The sequence below is a fragment of the Aedes albopictus genome, chromosome 2, assembly GCF_035046485.1.
Source record: "Aedes albopictus strain Foshan chromosome 2, AalbF5, whole genome shotgun sequence".
Lineage (NCBI taxonomy): Eukaryota > Metazoa > Arthropoda > Insecta > Diptera > Culicidae > Aedes > Aedes albopictus.
In genome coordinates this window covers 290,836,486-290,855,897 of record NC_085137.1, presented here as the reverse complement: position 1 = coordinate 290,855,897, position 19,412 = coordinate 290,836,486, and the positions used below count along the sequence as shown (strand labels likewise).

Below are 19,412 nucleotides of genomic sequence, written 5' to 3'. Positions count from 1 at the left end.
ACAGGATACAATCAAACAAAGTTCGCCATCACACGAAGTCAACTATTTACAAAACGCTGATTAGACTGGCACGAAGCATGGACTCTAGGTACAGAAGACCAACGCGCCCTTGGAATTTTCGCACGGAAGGTGTTGCGTACCACCTACGGCGGAGCGCAGATGGAAAACGGGAATTTGAGAAGGCGAATGAACCACGAACTGCATCAGCTGTTGAGAGAACCAACCATCGTCCACACCGCGAAAATCGGGAGGTTACGGTGGGCGGGTCACGTCATCAGGATGTCTGATAGCAACCCGACTTAAATGGTTCTCGAGAGCTATCCGACCGGTACAAGAAGATGTGGTGCGCAGCAAGGTAGGTGGGTCGATGAAGTGGAGGACGACTTGCGGACACTTCGCAGAGTGCGGAACTGGTGACACACAGCCATGGACCGAGTAGAATGGAGACGACTCCTATGTACAGCAGAGACCACTCAGGCCTTAGTCTGACCGGTAAGGAAAGGTAAGGTATGATGTGGGTTAGTAGGGACCGAAAATTGTTCAGCTTAACAACGACCGATTCAAACGGTGCGGGCGACTGACGAACAACCGCATACAAGACACTCAAATGAGTAGGCGGCAGCGTGAAGATGGCGTCCATGATACGGCGGATGTATCAAAATCAATTCGGGATTGTCAGAATGAGTGGCACGGGGGAATCGCTGGTGCGAGTGATGAGTTTGCATGGGGCAGTTGGTGTGCAACCTTCTAAGAGTAAAGATCACCAAAAATAATAAGTTTTGGTTTGGGTTTTTTTTTAAATGAAACCCGATTATTAGAACGTTCTTGGCATCCAATACGTGGGTTTGATCTGTCTTTGGACATTTTAGACGGAACAGAAGGACCATTGCCCGGCACTTGTCCCGAAGAAGTCCGATACGTGTGCCACGGAGATTCTCCCACCTCGGAAATTACGGACGCTATCGGTACAGTTAAGTGGCCAACATTCCGGCTTCTACCGGGCTAGTCTACTATCAGTAGTAGCCACAAATCTCCGTGTACTCGGGGACCATCTACCACGAAAGCCATCCTCGAACCACGTAGGCATCGCCCTACCTACCCAGCGCCACTAGGGAACCTCCGTAGGGACCAAGTCTCTTCCAACGCACTAGCGTGCGCAGGGTTCTTGCTTAGGGGGGGCACCATGATAATGGTGCAATATATGTATGATCATGGTGCAAAATAGAATTATGTTGTTACACCCAATATGAATTCCCAAGTAGGGGTTTCAACATGTTGTGGTGCTAACATCGCCAAGTACTTCATATTGGGATTATGGAGAAGGCTTCGGATGGTGATGATTTCAAGGCATTACGAAACTTTAATATGAAGTCATTATCTCGACTCTTATAAAATTTTATAAATGTATCAAATACAATGGAGAATATCGATAAAATTATCAATTATAGAAGAAAAAAAAATATTGTCGTTGCATGTAAGGATTGGAGAATGTCAGAATTCCTAGATTAAACGTTTTGATCGGAATCCTTGTTGCAATCTACAGAGATTCCTCCAGGATTTCTCCAAAGATTCGTGCATGATTCCTCCAGGAATTCCCCCAAAAAATCTTCCAATAATTCCTTCAGAAATTCCTCCAGGAAGTCTCAAATATTTCTCCAGGAATTCCTCAAATAATTCCTCCAAGAATTCCTTCAGTAAATACTCTTCTAAAATTACCTCCAGGAATTCCTCCTGAAATTTTTTTGAGGAAAAATCCTCTAGGAATGTCTGCCAGAATTCCCCCAATATTTCCTCTAGGGATTCCTCTAGGAATTTCTCCACAAGATTCCCCAGAAAATTGTGAAGGAATTTCTGAAGTATATCTTCCTGGAATTCCTCGAGAAATTCCTACAGGAGTTCCTTCAGAAAATTATCCAGGAAATTCTCAACGAATTTCTTCACGAATTCCTGAATCCATGAATTATTTCAAAAAAAAAATCTTCTTAAATTCCTCAACAAATTCATCAAGAAATTCCTTCAGTAATTTCTCGAAAAATAACGCCAGAAATTCCTACAGGAATTCCTCCCAAAAAAAATCCTCCAAGAATTACTCATGAAATTCCTCCAGGGATTTCACCAGAAAATCTAGGAATTTCTGCCAGAATTTCTCCAGAGAATCCTAAAAGAATATCTCCCGGAACTCCTCCAAAAATTTTGCGAGGAATCTCTACAGGAAATCCTCCACAGATTCCTCCAGGATTTTTTTCAGGAATTCCTCCAGGGATTCCATAATGAATTTCTTCAGAAATTCCTCCAGATATTCCTTTAGAAATTCCTCGGGGGTTCCTTCAGACATTTCTGTAGAAATTCCTCCAATATGACACTAGTGATTTCTTTCAGGAATTCCTCCACGGATTCCTGCAGAAAATTCTAAAGGAATTTCTTCCAGAACTCTTCCAGGAATACCTCCAGTGAATCCTCCAGGAATTTCTTTAGGATTTTTTCCAGAAATTTCTTCAGGAATTTCTCCAGGGATTCATTACTGAATTTCTTCAGAAATTCCTCAAAAACTTCTTCCAGAAATTCCATCAGGAATTCCTTCAGAAATTCCTCGAGGTGTTCTTTCAGACATTCCTCCAGGAAGACTCATATATTTCTCTAGAAATTCCTCAAATAAATCCTCCAGGAATTCCTCCAGTAAATACTCCTAAAATTCCTCTCTCTCTCTTGACATTTTTCCAGGAAAAATCCTGAATGTCTGTTTGTCAGAATTCCCCCAATAAAGCCTGTATCCGCAAGAATCGGGACACAGAAATACAGTTGTAACTCTGCAATAGATACATTGAAAATGTTCAAATTTTGTCTAATAACATCTTAAGATGTGTTCATTTCACCTACAAAATTTCATGTGAATCGGTGCAGTACTTTTTGTTGTAGCAACGAAAGGGTAAAATGTGCGCCATTGAATTTTGTACAGCCCCTAGTTTTGCTTGGCAGCGCTGTAACTTTTGAATTTGGCAAAGGAAATGGCTGAGATTTTGAACACAAACCTCTCTATCTACATTTGTTGCATTGGCAAAATTTCGAAAAAATCGATGCACTATCAACAATTTTATAGTCGAAACATGTATTGGGACTGAACGTGATTTTAGCCTCTCAGACAGCAATTAATCAGCACCCTTTTTTGTTTAGATTGTACTATTGAAAGTACTATACCAATAATCATCAAATTTTGCAGGCATAATATACATATAATCAACTTGCTTCTGTGAAAATTTCATGAAAATTGGCAGAGAAATTCAAAAGTTATGAATAGGTAAAAATCGCACATGAAAAACACGAAAAATTTTCACTAACACTCACCCCTATCAACACCAGTAGCTTTCAAACCAATTTATTAAAGTTGATGAAATTTTGCAAGAAAGTGTCTCTATAAATATCATAATTACTAACGAAATTTCATAATTATCATTACAAAACTTTGAACTGTAGCGTAAAAGAACCATCTAGTATGCGAAGGAAAATTGATCCTGATTGTACAAAATGCTTAAAACCACGTCTGTTTGTTTTTCATCCACAGTTAAAAGTAATGCATCGATTTTTATGAAATTTTGCACAAATAATAAACATACACCAAAGAGTTCTCAGTCAATTATTTGGCCAATTTTACCGATTAATCACAGAGCTACTGATGTACTTCTGTGTCCCGATTATTGCGGATACAGGCTTTATTTCCTCCATGGATGCCCCCATAACATGCTAAAGGAATTTCTCACGGAATTCTTCCAGGTATTCCTCAAAGATTTCTCCAAGGATTCTCCCATGGATTCCTCCAGGAAATTCTCAAACAATTTCATCAGGAATTCCTTCAGGGATCCATCCATGGATTTCTTTAGAAATTCCACAAAAAAACCTCCAGAAATTCCACCAGGAATTTTTTCAGAAATTTGTCGAGGAAGAACTCCTAAAATTCCTCCAGCAATTCCTCTAGGAATTTCTGCCTGACTTCCCCAAGAATGTCTCCCGGAACCCTTCCAAGAATTTCTCGAGGAATACCGCAAGAAATTTGTCCAGGAAATCCTCCACGGATTCCTTCAGGAATTTCTTCAGGATTTTTTCCAGCAATTTATCCAAGAATTCCTGCAGGAATTCATTCATTAATTTCTTCAGAAATTCCTCAAAAAATTCCTCCAGGTATTCCTTTACAATTTGCTCGAGTAGTTCCTTCAGACATTCCTCCAGAAATTCCTCCGAGATGCCTCCAGGGATTTCTCCCCGAAATTCATCCATGAACTCCACCAGAAAATCCTAAAGTAATTTCACCCGAAGCTCTTCCAGGAATTCCTCCAGGAGTTCCTCGAATGATTCCGCGAGAAATTCCAACAGGGAATCTCCCACGGAATCCCCTAGGAATTTCTCCAGGATTTTTTCCTGAAATTTCTTCAGGAATTCCTCTAGGGATGTAATAATGAATGTCTTCAGAAATTCCTCCAGATATTCCTTCAGAAATTCCTCGAGAAGTTCCTTCAGACATTCCTCCATTAATTTTCCAGGAAGCCTCATATATTTCACCAGAAATTCCTCAAATAATTCCTCTGATAAATACTCCAAAAATTCCTCCAGAGATTCCTCCTGAAATTTTGTTTTAGGAATGACTGTCAGAATTCCTACAATATTTCTTCTAGGGATTTCTCTAAGAATTGATCCTCGCATTCCTCCAGATAATCCTAGATGAATTCTTAACGGAACTCTTCCAGGAATTCCTCTTAGAATTCCTCGAAAAATTCCCCCATGGATTCCTCCAAGAAATTCTCGAGGCATTTCTTCAGGAATTCCTCCGAGGATTCATCCATGAATTTCTTCAGAAATTCCGCAAAAATTCCTCCGGGAATACTTTCAGAAATTTCTTAAGGAAGAGTGCCAGAAATTCTACCAGGAACTCCTTCAGGGATTTCTCTAAAAAATCCTCTGGGAATTTTCACCAAAACTACAGGAATTTCTCATTGCATTCCTCAAAGAATTCCCCCAGAACATTTTCTAGGAGTGTCTCAAGGAGTTCCTGCAGGGATTCGTTGAAAAATTTCTTCAAAAATTCTTTAAAAAAATCCTGCAGAAATTCCTCCAGAAATTCCTTCAAAAATTCCTCGAGAAGTTCCTTCAAAAATTTCTCCATGAAGCCTCATATATTTCTCCAGAATTTACCCAAATAATTCCTCCAGAAATTTCTTCAGAATTACTTCCAGGAATTCCTTCAGAGATTCCTCATGAAATTTATTCTAGAAAAAAATCCTCTAGGAATGTCTGCCAGAATTTCTTCAATATTTCCTCCAGGGATTCTTCAAGGAATTGCTCTACAGATTTCTTCAGAAAATCATAAAGGAATTTCTCCCGTAACTCTTTCAGGAATTCCTCCTGGAATTTCTCGAGGAATTCTTCCATGTATTCCTCCAGGAGATTCTACAGGAAATGCTCAAGGACTAGTATACTCCAGAAATTTCTTCAGAATTACCTCCAGGAATTCCTCCAGAGATTCCTCATTAAATTTCTTCTAGAGAAAATCCTCTAGGAATGTCTGCCAGAATTTCATCAATATTTCCTCCAGGGATTTTTCAAGGAATTGCTCTACAGATTCCTCCAGAAAATCCTACAGGAATTTCTACTGGAACTCTTCCAGGATTTCCTCCTGGAATTTCTCGAGCAATTCATCCATGGATTCCTCCACGAAATTCTCAAGGACTTCTTCAGAGATTCATTCCTTCAACGATTTGTTCATGAATTTCTTCAAAAATTCATCCAGAAATACCCGCAGGAATTACTCCAGAAATCCTCTAGGAATTTCAGTCAGAATTCCTCCAGACAATCTAAAAGGAATGTCTCCCGGAACCCTTCCAAGAATTCCTTCAGGGATACCTCCATGGATTCCTCCAGGAATTTCTCCAGGATTTTTTTTAGGAATTCCTTCAGAAATTCCTTTCTCCATGGATTCCACCAGAAATTTTTCAAGGCATTTATCCAGGGATTTTTGAAGGAAATCCTTCACGGAATCCTCCACATAGTCCTCAATCAATTTCTCCCAGAACTCTTCTAGGAATACCTCCAGGGATAATTTCATGGAATCCTCATGAAATACCTCCAGGGATTGCTGCCGGAATTCCTACAGAAAATTCTCTAAGAATTTCTGCCAGAATTCCTCCAATATTGTCTCCAGAGATTCTTCCAGAAATTCCTCGACTAATTCCTCCAGAAAATCCTAAAAGAATTTTTCCTGGATCTTTTCCGAGAATTTCTCTAGGAGTTCATTCAGAGATTTCTCCATGGATTCCTCCGAAATTTCTTCGAGAATTCATCCATGAATTTCTTCAGAAATTGCTAAAAAAATCCTTTATTATTTCCTCGAGGAGTTCCTTCAGACATTCCTCCAGGAAGCTTTAAATATTTGTCCAGAAATGCCTTAAAGAATTCATCCAGGAATTTCTCTAGTTATTCTTCTAAGAATTCATAAATGAACTCCTCCAAATTTTTTTTTAGAAATCCTGCCGATTTTTTTCCAGGAATTCCTTCATTTTTTCAGGAATTTCTCCAGAAAAATCTTTAAGGATTCTTCCAGAAATTTCTCTAGGAATTCTCCAGGGATTCATCCTTGAATTCCTTCACAGATTCCTTCTGGAATCCCTCCTAGGGTTACAGCACGGACTTTTCCCAGATCTTTTCTGGGTATTTCTCTAGGAGTTCCTTAAGGAACTTCTTCGGGAATTCATCCAGGAGTTCATCCATGAGTTTCTTCAGAAATTACTCAAAAAAAATCCTTCACAAATTCCTCGAGGAGTTCCTCTATACATTCCCCCAGGAAGCCTTAAATATTTGTCCAAAAATTCCCTAAAGAATTCATCCAGGAATTTCTCTAGTTATCCCACCAAAAAATTCTTCAGGAATTTATCCAGAAATACCTCCCGGAATGCAAACATGGATTCCTCCAGGAATTTCTCCAAAGATTCCTCAAGAAAATTTTCCAGGAATTTCTCCAGGAATGTTTCGCAAAAAATACCTCAAAGAATTCTTTCGAAAATTGCTCCAGGAACTCCTCCATTATTCCTTCAAAACTTCCTTCGTTAATAGGCTCCTAAAGTCCTATCGGGATTCTTGTTTTAAACCACAATATATGGTTCAAGAGTACATATTTACTCATTTTTTGACGTTTTTATTAACCATAGTTGAAAATATATAATTTTTATTTTTTTAGCCTTTTGTCTCGTCCCTAGCTTATAACACATACTTTGAGTGATTTTTTTTCACCGTGTATGTCAGATAGGAACATTTTTGAAATCCCAGTGCGAAAAATGTCGAGCTCAGTCACACATGGTTGACCTCAAATGTCAAAGTAGAACTATTTACCATTTTACTTATTTCGAATTTTCTCATTATTCTTTTGTTTTTCAAGTTCGAGTAAAGTACAATTCCGATTAGAATACCATGCCTGATCGTATTATTTATTATAAGCGAGATGTCGTCTTTAATTTTAGGACCCTATTCCATCTTGAATACCTCCAGGAATTTCTGCAACGACTCCTAAAGGAATTCCTGCCCGGATTTCTCCAGAAAATTCTGAAGAAATTTCTCCATGAACTCTTCCAAGAATTCCTCGAGAAATTTCTCCAGGGATTTCTACAGACATTTTTGAAAGAATCTCTCCATAAATTCCTCCAGGGACAACTATAAAAAGTGCTCTATTAATTGCTCCAGAAAATCATCCAAACAATCAGGAATTATTTCATGGATTCCTTCTGTTACCAGTGTTTCATCCTGTAATACCTTCACGGATTCCTTCAGGAATCCGTCCAGGGATTACATCAGGAATTTTTCCAGGAATTTCTCATACTTTCTTCCAGGAATTCTTCTAGAAACTCCTCCAAAAGTCTCTCCAGAAATTTCCTCAGGGATTCCTGCAGAAATTCCCCCAGAAATTCTTCCAGGAATTCCTCCAGGGTTTCTTCCAGGAATGCCTCCAGAGTTTACTCCAGAAAATCCTCCAGGGGTCCGTCAATGACCACTGCTGGAACTCTTCAAGAAATTTGTCCAGGAGTTTTTCGAAATATTTCTCCACAAATTCTTCTATGAATTCTTTCACGAATTCCTCTACGGATTCCCCCAGGAAATTCTTCATGGATTCCTTTAGGGATGCCTCCAGGGAATTCCTTCAATATTTTTTCCAGCAATTCCTTTAGTAGTTCCTCCTGCAAATTCTATAGGAATTTCTAGACTCCTTTTCCAGTTTTTGAGAGCATCTTTCAAGAATTCTTTCAAGCACTTCTTTAGTAATGCCTTCAGGGACTCCTCCAGAAAGTCCTTCAAGGATTCCCCCTGAAATTTCTCCAGGGATTTCTCCTAGAATGCCTCCACGGATTACTCCAGATATTTCTCGAGCTGGTAAAGTGATTCTCAAAATGATCCACGGAATACTATTTTGATGCGCGTATCACAAAATGGTATATGAAATTCAATTGTGGGTGATACAATGAACACCAAGAAGGTGTATAGAATTTTAAAAAGGTGGGTGATGTGAGTATGGTTCATTATATACCTTAATGATCAAGGGAACGTCGAGATAATGCATGCGTGGCAAGTAATTGCAATTTGATTTATAGACTGCTAAGATAAAACATGAGATTTGGAGATGGTGTAAACATAAAAATGTTGGTGCTGCATAAAAATCAAATTGCGTGTGGCAAAAAAGGTGCATGATACATATCACCGTGGTGTATAGGATCTTCTGATAACACTGAGTTCATTGGTATGGTGCACTGAATGCTGATATGGAGCATGTCATTCAAAGATGGCGCTTGATGTCAATATGATGCATTAGAGTTGACATCGTACAAGAAATGCTATTTCGATGTACGAAACTTCATACAATAATAATGGTGCAATAGATGCAGATGATATAGTGAACGCCACGATTACACATTAAAAGCTTCAGTAATGCATGAAATTTAACGATGGTGCATTATTTCGCAATTAGACACATATTTGATTCAAATATGGTGCGTGAGATGTTGCCTAGATGATTCTGTGAACATCATGGTGGTGCATGATGTCTGTATGGTGCATTAGCTTCACCATGATTCTGTTGTACTCCTCATGTTTCATATTAAGGTGCACTTGCAATTCGTGCAAAGGTGCAGGAAACTCAATGTGGCACAGAAAACAACATGTTCCAGGTACTTGGCATACTATTTTGTATGCGAAATGCCAAAATGGTGCATCAAATTCAAATGTAAACCACATCATAATGGTGCATAAGATACCTAGATGGTATATAGATGGTATATATGATGGTATGCCAAAATGGTGCATGGAAGGCTTGGAAGAAGGCGTATGATGCTTATGAGCTGCATTAGTTGTCACCGTTGTTCAAAGATTATCAACATGTTGCATGTTAGGTGCACGAAATGCAAAAATGGTGCATACAAAATAAAAGTATATTATGTGATGTTCACAACATAATGGTGCATCAGATGCCTCGATGATATAATAAACGCTGCAATGGTACTTGGAAAGCTTTGATGGTGCACGAAATTTAATGATGGGGCATATCAGCATGATGCATTAGATTTCTAGTTGATTAAAAGATAGTGCATGAGATCAGCATAATGCGTGGATACCTAGATCATTCTGTGGACGCTTTGAAGAAGGTACATGATGTTAGTGTGCTGTATTAGTTGTCACCGTTATTCAGCGACACTCGACATTGTGTATGGCTAGGTGCACGAATTGCAAAAATGGTGCTTGGAATTCAATGTGATGCTGAAGTCACCATGGTTCACGTACATGGATTACAGTTTTGGAATACGAAATGCCAAAATGGCACATGTTATTTGAATACGGTGCTGACATCACTGATTAGTTAAAATATGGTGCGTGAGATTAGCCTAAAAATGATTCACATCATGGTTGTGCATGAGATACTAAGAAATTGTATGTATCAGGGGTGCATTTGTTGCCACCATGATTTAGTGATTCTCAACATTGGGTGGTTAGATCCAAAATTAAAAATTGCAAAAATGATGCATAGAATTTAATGTGGTGCGGAAGTCAACATGGATCAGGTACATGGAATACAATTGGGTGCACGATATGGCCAAATCGAGCTTATGAAATTCAAATGTGAATTAAATGCTTAGATGACGCGTGAGATGGTGCTTAGATATTTATGTGATCATCATGGTGGTACATGGAATGCAAATGATGTCTGTATGGTGCATTAGTTTTACCATGATTCAGTTATACTCAACAAATTCCATATGTAGGTGCACGAATTGCAAAAATGGTGCAGGAAACTCAATGTGGCACAGAAATCAACATAGTCCAGGTACAAGGAATGCTATTTTGCATGCGAAATGCCAAAATGGTGCATCAAATTCACTTGTGAACCACATCATAATGGTGCATAAGATGCCAAGATGGTATAGTGAATGCAAAGATAGTGGTTGGAAAGCTTTGAAGAAGGTGCATGATACTAGATGATGCATTAGTTGTCACCGTTTTTCAAAGCTTATGGTTAGGTGCACGAATTGCAAAAATGGTGCATTGCATACAAAAAAATGTATTTTAAGTGATGCTCACGGCTCAGTGATATGATAAACGCTGAAATGGTGTTTGAAGAGCTGTGATGGTGCATGAAATTTCATGATGGTGCATATCAGCATGAGGTATTAGATATTTAATTGATAAAATGACATTTCATGCGATCATCATAATGCGTGGATACCTAGATCATTCTGTGGACATCATGATGGTGCATTGAAAGCTTTGAAGAAGGTGCATGATGTTAGTGTGCTGTATTAGTCGTCACTGTTATTCAGTGATACTCGTTATTTTGTATGGCTAGGTGCATGAATTGCAAAAATGGTGCTTAGAATTCAATGTGGTGCCGAGGTCACCATGGTTCACGTACATGGAATACAGTTTTGGAATACGAAATGGCAAAATGGTGCATGTTTTTCAAATGTGGTGCTGACATCACTGATTTGTTAGAAGATGGTGCGTGAGTTTAGCCTAGATGATTCTGAGAACATCATAGTTGTGCATGAGATACTAAGAAATTGTATGTGCCAATGGTGCACCATAGCTCAGTGATTCTCAACAGTGCGTGGGAAGATCCAAGTTTCAAGAATTGCAAAAATGGTGCATAGATTTTTTTTATAGAAGGGGGGGCAAGTGCCCCCCCTTGCCCCCCCCTGTGCACGCTAGTGTTCCAACGTTCGCCGGCTACTGCAAGACCGCCCGGCGAGTTTTAGATCTCTGTCGGTGAACCAATCGTCATGGTTGAGGACCTCGGCTGGCCTTTTTTTTTATTCTTAATCACTTAACCTAATTTACAGTCCACTGGGGCACTACGTGAGCAAATTCAATTGACAGCTGCACTTACATTTTGTACAGCGCCTAGATTCTATTCTACTTTATCGAACTGGTTGCCTTTCTGCTGCTTTCACTTTTTCTACTTTATACCTAGTAGAATGATGAGCACAAGGATGATGATGGATGGCCGTTGTTCCTTTCCATTCCGATTGGGGGTTCGCCGATGTCCAGGTATCCAGATCCGTTTGATCCATGGGGCTCAGAAGAGGGTCAGTGTCAGTTGCTCTCGGGGGAAAAGCAACTGACGAAAAATTGCAAGTGCCGGGGCTGGGAATCAAACCCATGACCATCCGCATATGAAGCGATCGTGTGACCAACTACGCCACGGGCCCGGCTCCCGGCTGGCCATAGACTGCCCACTTTGGCAACGCCTACCAGCTGCAACGACGCCTCTGCTGGTAATTCCGTTTAACCTGAAGCTCCTTCCAACTTCGCCGCCAGGCCGCCCGGCGAGTTTCGGATTTCTGGCGGTAGACCATCCGTCACTGATGAGGATTCCTGGCGGCGATTGACGAGCCCTGTCGCCCACTCCGTCTACACTCATCGGCCGCCAAGACGTCCTCGGTGGCCAAGTGTGTCTCGTCGCCCATCGCCAAATAAATCACCGTAAGTCAAATTTACTTTTTCTCATTAGGTCCCCCACATCCGAAACACCCCTTACTATCGACGCCCCGGGGTCCCAGGGACAGAAAGACAGAAGACTGCCCCATTGGCTAAAGACCAGCTGTTTGGGGCTTAGGTCAGTCCCCGTCTGGGACCGAGCAGCCTCTCCAGAGGTTAAATCGTTGCAATACTTAGTTGTACTAAACAATATATTTTTACTAAAATGCAATTAAACATGTTTGATAGTGTTTAATTAAGTTATAGACTGTGTAAATAAAAGCCACTTCCGTTGAGTTTTACAAAGTGATTGAGATTTCTAGGGGCTCAAATATTTTCTGATTTCTATATAATGCTCGGATTCGGCAACATCGAACCATGGTATTTTATAATTGTGCCAAAATCAAGCGTTTTTCTATATAGGCAAAATTGAAATTTATCAATCGTTAGGTAAAATGTAGAGCAAACATCAACCGAAGCAAGTGACATGTCCATTTCAACATATCCCCATAATGCATCTAATACAAACAACACATCTCAACCATTGACCCAATCGACCCAATAAGGGACGCATGTCCGATACTACTTGTTTGCCTTTCCATTTGGTAGAGCAAATACTGCATCAACCACGCCGAACAACCCAAAACTGAACTCCGAAAGCTAGATCGAAGCTACGGAACGTACCTGCCAGACACTATTTCCCGAGCGAAACCAAGAACGACACGCAACCACCACCATCCATGTGAGTGTGGGACAGGAAAGTCTAAAAGTCGGCGTAACCCTCGAAGATTGAAATCATTTGGGGTCAACAGAGCAGTGTAGCAGCTCTACCAACATACAGCACCAGACAGCAGCGTGCGATTACCGGTATTGCTGCGTAACGAACCGAACGTTTTTTCCCCCATCCTAGGGTGGCACCGAAAGCAGGGGTTAAACGGCGGCGAACACGGGAACTAAAGGTGTTTGCCGAAGGAGGGTACTAGAAAATCTCGATCAAATAATTTAAGGTTTATTGGTCGGCTGGACTGCTGTTGGTGGGGTGGTGAGGGATAGTCTCAAAGGACACATTAGAATCAACCCCTGGTGCTGATAGTTTTTTTCTGTGTAAAAAGGTGTAATGTATTCATGGCTGCATTCGATTGTTTTAAATACATATTAATAAATTTATTGTTGTTTGCAGTGGGGGAAGCTGGGCTGGCATGTGAAAATAACCGTGACGACGTTCGGCCACGTGGCTGAGTCAATCAATAAACTGGCGGCGGCTGCTCTCTTTTTATATTTTCTATGGACAATAATCAAGTTTCTTGCATATTGAAAAACGTGCTCTGTCACGAGTTTTGCTTATGAGACATGTATGGACAATAGCATCCATCACACAAATTCTGATTAGAATCAGAGGAAAATCAGTCGAAAAACCCACCTTGATAACTTCCCGCAAACTCATTTAAGGTACACCGGGGCAAGTTGAAACGGATGGGGCAAGATGAAATAGCGGGTTGACATGGCGTTGTTCAATGATGGTAAACAACTTGAATACCATAATACATAGTTTTTGCTTCAAACAATCTTTTGGCGAAAGAAAAATTTCCAAATTGTATTGAAATCTATTTCAAAACTTCGCGTTTCATCTTGATCCACCCTTTTTCAACTTACCCCGGTGTACCTTCCTTAACACCTTCCTTGTGAATGGGACAGATTGTTCTTTTCTTCCACTTTTCCGTTGCTACCGCTTCTGTCTGCATTGCTACACATTCTGTCGGGTTTCAAGCTGTTTCCGGGATGTTTTTCTCCTCCAAAACTGGTAGTCAGTTTTGGACCTCTAAACAACCGCGTCAGAGGTCCTGCCCAATCAGGAACAAGACGCTGTCCACAAACTACGTAGACTCATTTTTGGTCATCTCAAACCCCACTCCCCCACCGTAGACTTCTGTTCATATTCTGATTTGTCGACCATATTCTATTTATAACTCAATCATTTTATGGCTATATTGGTCTTTTTCTACTCAGAGTGTAAGGGATTAGAGATCAAAGTGTATAATGAAATGATAGATATGATGGTATTCGCTAGGTTGCAAATAAGTGTGAAATTTTTTAGAATAGAAGGTGAAATTAGGCAAGTAGGCCATGTATTGAACGAATGCATCGAATGCGTGAAACTTCTGCCATACAACCTGTGCTTTTAAACAGATCGGCTTGGTTGGTAGTTCATACCACCTTACCAAGACTGGCAAAAGTTTCAGGCATCTGACTGCCTATGTATTGTTCTGTTTTCATCACAAGTTCTATCGATCTGTAGCTTTTTCGGAATTCACACTCCGTTCATCGCATTCGTTCAATACAAGGCCTATTTGCCTAATTTCACCTTCTATAAATTTTCACACTTATTCGCAACCTAGCGAATACTATCATGTCTATCATTTTATTATCCACTTTGATCTCTATTCCCTTACACTCTGAGTAGAAAAAGACCGATATAGCCATAAAATGGTTAACTTCTATTCATACATTTTTTTTATTCAAATTTGTTTGGACCGTGGACTTTGGTGCACCGCCGTGGAATACGAACGGGCGGCGGAATTTTTCTGATGATGTCCGAAAAAATAAAAAAGTAGGTTGAAACGTTAAATGGTTTTGCCTTTCTCGTACACCAAGGTGTATTCACGGTGAATATCATTTGGCATTTTTTAAAGGTAGTCCGTGACATTTACAATAAATATTCGAAAAATAGCGGTTTTTCCATGACTTTCTTGCAGAACTGGTCTAGCCGCACAAGTTTTTCATACGCCATATTCTCAGGTTCAGCTTCTGAAATGAGCTGTAGGTGTTTGAATTTAGATATGACGAAATGAAATTTTCAGCACTGCTTATAACTAATGATAATAAAATATAGGCAAAGTGCACAGGAAAAAAAATTGCCGAAATGTCTTGATAATGATCAGCATCCAGTTCTAGTGAAGGTGGTCAAGCAGTCAACCGAGAGATTTGATATTTTTCAGCTCGGCCTATACGTTTAACATAGCGTCGGAATATGAGCCATCAATAAGTTTCCAAATTCAGTTAGGGCTTTGATAAAATTCTTGCTTTTCTGAATAAGGCTGACACAAATTTTGATTTTCTCTTAAGTCCAGAGGGGTCCCCCCTTGGAAATTTTGGTCAGAATTCAACATCTTGTAGAAGTGCACAAATAAATAAACCATTAGATTTATTAATTTTAAAGTGAAATTAGAGTCTTCCAGAAGTTTTTTTTATCAAAACCGATGAGTTAGGGCGAAACTGGAAGCCTTTCCTCATTTTTTGGTTTTTGATGTACTATTAAATAACGAAGCAATATTTTCAAAATCGGTTTTCGTGCACATGTAGAGTGTGGATCAGGGTATCTTCTGATTTTTTTTACGCGGTATAAAATGCTTTTCGTTTTTGCAGAAACCATGTTTGAACAAAATTTCACAAAAAATGGTTTCTGCAAAAACGATAAACATTTTATGCCGCGTAACAAAATCAGAATATACCCTGATCCATACTCAACATGTGCACGAAAACCGATTTTGAAAATATTGCTTCGTTATTTTATAAAAAATTTAAAACCAAAAAAAATAGGAAATGCTTCCAGTTTCGCCTTAAGCGGTTTTGCTTAACTTTTTTAAGAATTTTTAATCAAATACATTTATTATTTATCAACTCCACTTCTCATTGACGAGTGAACGAGCACTGTGACAAAAGAAGAAAATGAGATTTATTCCGTTCTAGAGTATTCTCAGGATTCAGGAACACTTCGGCTTATGGCCGGAAAAAATGTTGAGTACATATTCGACGAGAAAGGCATTATCACCACTAGGTGGATTAACCTGAGTTTTTTAAATGACATTCAACATCACCGAGAAAAACCAATTAAAACCAACAAATAAAGTAAACGGTGATCAAAACCAATGAAAGACTACGCTATCATGGTGCGCCTAGCCTAACATCGTGGGATGTAGGATCGTCGGGGACTACGACAAGGTGACGGACGCTCATGTCTACTCTTCAACATTGCTCCGGAAGGTGTAATGCGACGAGCCGGGTTCAACCGCCAAGGTATCTACAATTTTCACTGAATCCGGTCAATTTGTGTGCTTTGCGGGCGAATGGATGTTGTCGCCAGAACATTTTGTTAACGTACGGCAACTATAATATGATGTGGGACGGTAGATTGATACGAATATAAGCTAGCCAACAATTAATTGAAACGGTGCGGGAGGCTGGAGTTCTAACGATTCGGACGCAAATCCAGAATGGGTGGCAAAGTGATCGCAGTGGCGAGAACATGACGGATGCAGAAAAACGGATACCCTCATCTGCAGTATCTGGTGGAGCCGATGAGAGACAAGATGAAAAACGAACGGGCAGTCAGTAAGCAACGATCAACCAGTGTGTATCACGGGTCAGTCCGAAGATTCTTCCTCGCGAATAGTGGAAGATCGTCCCACGTGCCGTGCAATCCAGTGCCAAGTGGGAGTATATACCCGGGTTCGTCGATTGGCCCATAGTGACGCGATACAATTCTACCGTGCAGCTTGGAGAAGAATCGTAGAGACCAGTGAATCAAAATTCAACCATCGCGCAACAATAATGACAATGTCGCAACCTGTATTTGTTGCGACAAACAAACCCATGCGACATAAGTTTGTCCCAACTTGAAAATAATAGGATTAACATCGTACACTACGAGTTTAGAGATTTTTAAGCCTTGCATTGCGATTTTCGAACGGTAACTTCGAGCCGGTAAACACTGCAACTCTGGTGAAGCTCTATCATCAAACAGTTTCGACTTTGGGTTAGCAATAATTGATTATTCACGAGTTAAAAAGTACGCAACAAATTCAGCTTCCATTTTGTCTGCAACAAAAAATTTCGAGATTATGTCATTATCTGTTACCAGTAGGGATAAAGAGTAATCGTCGCACCTTCTTTGTTGCTTGTTTTGTGCCTCTTTTGTCTGACAATTCTCTTCACTGGTAGAGACCAAGTTCCACTTAGTACCATCAAAACCAGCGACGGGTCCCTGCCTCTGGCCGGGCCCACCATCCAAACCGGCCACGTGTTCGGTGGGGCGTAAGCAGCTTCACTTAGACTAGGCTGTCTTCAGCTCTGCTACTGGTGGAGAGTCGCGATTTCCAAAAGACGCTATTAGTCACGACCTCCGGCTACCGTTCGTTCGTCTAACTATGGTATCCTGTAGGCCTGGTCCACCAAGCGCTTCGGAATAACGATTTGGGACGACTTCTCGGGATTCACCGCATCCGGACAAGTCCCTGCCGTGATCTACGAACGATCAATGTGATGATTGTTGAAAGCCGGAGTTAACCAATACCGCTGATTACCGCTATACCACGCCGAAAGCTCTTTCACCTGGCGACACCGTTCTGTGTGCCCGGTTCACCGGTGGATCTTGAAGATTGCGGCTATCCCGGCCCGTCTCCAGACTTAATCGCCCACCAAGCACTCCTGAGTCCTGAACTGTAACGTCCGAAGCAATTCCATGGATCACCCCATCTTGTCAGGTTCTCGTCACTTCAAACTGTTTGAAACGATCTGGTTGAAAACCTCGGCGTATCCCCTCGTCACTCGCCAGACGTCCCTGCGTGCTTCCGCATCTACGAAACCAAGAGTTTACCTCATGTGGCCGACAAGATACCCGGTACCCAGCACCCATTTAAAATACACGGTGTAGAAAAAAGCAAAAAAGTTTGTCGGACACACAACGGTTAAGGTGGTTACGAACCCCTGCCCCGTCGCTTTGCCATTTACCACCCGCCACCGAACTAGTAAATAAATTAAAGTAAGTTGAAGTTCCGCTTTTCTGATAGGACTCCCACATATCAGCGACCCGGGAGTTGAAGGCAGCCTTGAATGCCCACCCCGAAAGTGGCCGTTAGCTCATGACCAGCTGCTTGGGGCTTGGCCAGTCCCCGTCTGGAACCGAGAAACTACTCCCGGGGTCAAAACAATTCATTTTGAAATGGTAGCATAGCTGTACACCCACCTGGAACACGCAGCAGCAAAAGTTGGACTGGTGGTAAATGCCTCAAAAACCAAGTTCATGATGATAGGTGGAACTGAACACGACAGGGTTTGTTTAGGTAGTAATGTTATGATAGACGGAGAAACCTTCGAGGTGGTGGGGGAATTCGTCTACTTCGGATGTAAGTCGAGAAATTTTAAGGCGCATCATAAGTGGAAGTCGTGCCTACTATAGGCTCCAGATGGAGCTGTGGCCCAGAAAGATTCACCCCCGCACTAAATGCACCATGTACAAAACGCTAATAAGACCAGTCAGTGGTCCTCTAAGGACACGACGAGGACGTGTAAGCACTCGAACGACGCTTGCACGGCAAGTTTTCGAACGACGCTTGCTAAGGACGATCTTCGGCAGAGTGCAGGAGATCGGTGTGCGGCGAAGAAGGATGAACCATGAGCTCGTTGCACTCAGCGGCGACCCCAGCATCTAGACGATGCCAAAGCAGGGCATGTTGCAAGGATTCCGGGCAACAGCCCTGCAAAGTTGGTATTCGCTACTGATCAGGTTGGCACAAGAAAGAGAGTGTGTGACCGTGGATGGAGAGCGGCAGCCACGAACCGAGCATTGTGGCGTTCTATTGTTGATTATGTCTTATCTTAAATGTAAAGTTGTGCAAATAAATGCAGCTTTTTCCAAAGTAGAATGACAGTGTACAACACAGAACACCAAGTTTTCAGTTCGTGAAGGTACTACCTGATTGAAATGTAAATAATGGTTATTAAAAAGACTATGGAAAAAGGGTAAGGCAATTTGTTATTTAACTCAGTCAAAATGTCTGGCAATAAGTATCTCAAAATGCAATAAAATAGTGCATCGCATCACACCAATCCACGACTGAAACAGAAAATGTGCAAACCACCCAAGTACAGTGCTGCCTAATTATATTTGTTGCTGGTTTCCGATCATTTCACACCTCCGTTCTCATTTTCCTCCGGTTTTCCGTTTCCTTTCCGGTTGCCTCCACAACTTGTTGAAGAACCGCACTCGCTCTTGCTGCGACGCCGCCACCGTGTAGGCCACCCACCTGCTGGCAGGGTCCAAATCACGCTCTCCTGCTGGGGGTGGCCAACGCTTCCGATCTCCGAACCGAACTGCCATCACCTCTTATACCTGTGTGTATGTAGCGCACAATAGTGGCGAAGAATTCGAAATTACCCGTACCACAAATGATATCATAAAACCGAAGGAAAAAAAAGCCGACAGAAGTGGTTTTCAGCCCATGAAGGAACTGAAATTATCCTTTCGTGCACTATTTTTATTTTTATTTCTTTATTATCACACAAAAGTGGGAACGACGACTGGAAACGAAAACTTTGCCAGGTACAAGATAAGATCTGGTTCGAACAAGAAACAGCGTACA

At 41.1% G+C, this 19,412-nt stretch overlaps 1 protein-coding gene across 3 annotated transcripts in view; it reads right to left on the bottom strand.

Moving 5' to 3' along the window:
- LOC109410282 (DNA-binding protein D-ETS-3) overlaps positions 1 to 19,412 on the bottom strand; it is a 300,930-nt gene that overhangs the window by 41,004 nt on the left and 240,514 nt on the right. The gene's annotated exons all lie outside the window — the stretch shown is intronic.